Source organism: Wasmannia auropunctata, unplaced genomic scaffold, assembly GCF_000956235.1.
Source record: "Wasmannia auropunctata unplaced genomic scaffold, wasmannia.A_1.0 LD336064.1, whole genome shotgun sequence".
Taxonomy (NCBI): domain Eukaryota; kingdom Metazoa; phylum Arthropoda; class Insecta; order Hymenoptera; family Formicidae; genus Wasmannia; species Wasmannia auropunctata.
In genome coordinates, this window is record NW_012026826.1 from 2,207,667 (window position 1) to 2,211,829 (window position 4,163).

Below are 4,163 nucleotides of genomic sequence, written 5' to 3' on the forward strand. Positions count from 1 at the left end.
ATGCTTAACCTCTCTATAATTCATTAAACGACCTCACCCTCGTTCAATTACCCCCTTCCTTGCAGAAAATCGCACTGGTCCGATCCTGAGTCAAAAGGATTAAGTTCCTTGACCGAAATAGGACCAACGATCGCGCTGGCTTGAGATCGAGTAATATCGTCCCTTCAGAACGTTGACTCGTCCGTCAAGCCCGGTTAAAGCGCCTTCGACTTGCACATATGCCACCGCGCCTATTTGCGAGACAGGCTATCTGGTTACGTCCTTCCGTATCCCCCTCCTTCTTTCGAATCCAGCCTCGTTTCTAAACGAGACTCTCTTTGATTTTCCCTTTCTTTCAAAATAAATCATTTCCCGGGGATTGGACGTAACATATGTATTATAGGTGGAAACTTGTCAAAAAAATATTTCATATATATTATACAACATTAATCTCTCTTTCTCTATAGTCACATATAATATAAGAAAACATTTAAAAAGTCCTTTTTAACCTTTGTGAATGATAAAATATAAATTTAGAGCAAATTTGGATACTTTTCACTGAGGAAATGAAATCAGATATCAAACTTACTAATACGTACCTTAAGGGATCAGAAAGTGCTGGAAACTGATTCATATATTCGTGGCAAGACTGATTATTAGTTTGAAAGTTTTTTTAACCGGTTTTTAGAAGTCAAAGACCAGTATTCAGTCACTGTTCCATGGTTTGGAATTATTTTTTAGCCATAACATATGTTCTTTGCAATTATCATCTTCCTAATTATCATTTTTTCGTCTACAAAAAAACAAAAATAAAACTATGTAAAAAACTTGTCTATTTGCAGAACATTTGTTATTAATTGAAATACAAATATTGTTAAGATTCTTCACTCATTGCAGTTATATCGGATTAATTAGAGGCTATATTCATTATCATATTTACTATATCTTACGATATTTTATAATATTGTTCATATTTTTTTGTTTTAGAACTTCGACGTGATCAAGGACGCGGAAGATCAAAGGCACGTTGGTATGTTCAACGAGACCACGGAAAAAGACAATATCCCATAATATATTAGTATTATACATAGTTATACTGATTTATTATGGGATACACGCGCACAAATACATCGTTATATAGACTACATAGAGACTTACGTCGTTATATAGACTACGTAAGCATTGTACATTATTCTCAGTACTAATATATGTAGAAGGCGGAGATTCAAAAAAGATTTGGTAACGCACAATTACTTGTACTTGGTACGTTTTTTTTATTCATATTTTTTTATGTATGTAGAAGGAGAATGCGATAATTTCTTTTTTTACTTCCGGATGCTGTAAAATATATTTTATATTATTAATGGCATTGTATAAATGTTTGCAGAATTAAATAAATATTATACTCACTATTATCATTATCGTCTTCTTCCATCATTATAAAATCGGGTGGGTATTTTAATAGGCCCTTTCCTCATTTTTTGTAGAGATGATTGACAGAGGGCTTGTAGTTATCCCTTTTCTGAAGTTGATACAAATGTTGCTTTTTCTTCCATTTTTCTTGCCATCTTATATAAATCTACAAAAGTAATTCTGAATTCAGTATCTAATAAATATTCCATAATATGTATCACATATACAGGATGTCCAGTATACTCAATGGTAAAGTGCTCATGGGCAAGTAGAAAAAATCGCTTGATTAATAACGAAAAGTCGTCTATCATTTTGCGATTTTTTGCAATAGTTATCGAAATACGAATTATTTAAAAAATTATTTTAAATTTTATAAATCAGGCTTAAAGTTATTAAAATAACCAATGGTTTAGGAAAGATGTAATATACTTCTTTATATACCTGGCGTAAATTTTTTTATATTATATGATTTGTATCTGGGTAACTACTTAGTGAACACTGTCCAAAACATTTACGTAATTATTACGGAATGATATTCCACTGTTTTCGTAACAATTATGTCATTTTGAAGTCATAATTTGGTCCAAATGTCAGCATATTTTGGTTGTATTTTGCGTAACAAAGTCGGAAAAATCGAAGAATATACATGTAATATTTACGTGTAAAGTGGCATTTACATTTACGTTTAAAATAACGAAACATTTACCTATAAATTAACGTAACATTTATTAATAAAATAACAAGCAAAATTTACGTATAAAATAACGTAACATTTACGTATAAAATAACGTAACATTTACGTATAAAATTGCGTCACATTAACGCCTAAAAGTACGTATCAGGGAGGTTCATTTTTTTGTAACTATTTTTACGTTAATACTGCACCCAGAAAATTAGTTTAGTACAGTCCATTGGAATCAATAAAATTCTACTTCAGCTAACTAAATATATATCAGTCAACTAGAATTCTAATTGGCTGATATACAAATAGATTTTAGGTAGATCAAGTAGAATTTCATTGATTTCAATAGATTGTATTAGACTAATTTTTTGGATGCATTAAAATAATGTAAAAATGACAATATTAACAAGATGAATGTCCTTGATACGTAATTTTATACGTTATTAATGTTGAATATCAAACTAGAATTCTAATAGACTGAAATATAAACAAATTTTAGTTGGTTCGAGTTTAATTTTATTGATTTAAATAGATTGCGGTCCTTGATTATTTTATTAGATGCATACAGTATATAAAGTGCAAATGACAGTAGTTACATAAGCCTATCGTCAAAATTTTTGCATGATTGTGAATTATTTATTATTTAATAAAACGATATTTTTATTATTTAACAAAATATTTTTTCTCGTGCCATTTTATTTCTCTAAATTTCTCAATTCAACTTTTTTACTGAGTGTGAGAATTTTATTTACAGGACATTACAAATAGAAACACACACGCGCGCGCACACACACACACACACACACACACACACACACGCGCGCGCGCGCGCGCGCGCGCGCGCACGCACACATCTCATTAGAAGCTATATATATATGTACATATAAATAGATAGATATAGATAAATAGATAGATATAAATAAATAGACAGATATAGATAAATAGATATTCAACATTAAATTTTATCAAATGTAGATTTTTAAACTCTTTATTTTGTTTATTTAATGAACATATTAATACTTTTATATTATATTATTTGAATATTTGTTAACTATCGTATATCTTGCAACTATCACATTAGAATCACATTGAAAGTTTCAACTTAAGTACAATTCTTTGGTTACAATTGCTGAACATATATATGTTATCTTGAATATATTATAAACGTAAAATTTTCGCAACTATCAGATAAGTATCACATTAGAAATTACAACTAAAAAGGACCGCGTTTGATTTTGCAATTTTATACAAAAAAAAAAGATAAACTCGATAATTAACGTAAAGAAAGATGTAAAGTATATAATTAAAACTTAAATGTTTTCGGCTTGCGGCTCCATGTCTCTAGCTTTCTTTTTATCGCGTACGAGCCTCTGTCCACCCTGGCGAAACCAGTCCTTAGTTACATCCTCGAATTCTTTCAAAGTGAATGAATGATTAGCTGTAACTGTCACTGAAACATATGTCACGACGATATAATTTTAAAAAGAATATACGAGTATAAAAACAGATATGTTCAAATATTAACAATATATATTTTATCTTGTATGGCCCATATAATCGTTTTTTGGCCTCTGATATTAAAATGATCGCGTAGGCCTTTCCATGACGACAATTTAGCAACTTCATTGCTAAAGACTATACGCGATATATTCTAATCAAATTTTCTTTCCCGCAACTTCCGCCTATGCGAGATAGACAATATAGCTAAGTAAACAAAACGAGATTATATATATATAACATTAATTGTCATATACATATTGTTACGCCCGTGTCTACGCCCGCGTCGTTCGATGTACCAGCGAGCCGGTCCAGCTGTCGGATGTTTCCTTGACGACGCGCGGTCGCCTGTCAAACGAACGACATATTAGATTTGGAGACAAGCCGTTGTGCCGTGCGGACGTGCTTTGCTCTGCTCTATCTATTCGCTGCGTTGTTTGTTCACAGTCATTACAATAAAGCGTGTTCCTTGTGTTCTTAATTGGTGTTCCTTTCTTATTTCCCCGCGGCTTTCCGGTGCGCGTGCGCGAACGCGAGTGCGGAAGCGCAAACGTTACGCGACCGAGTGCGTGATCGCGAGATTCACCGCCCC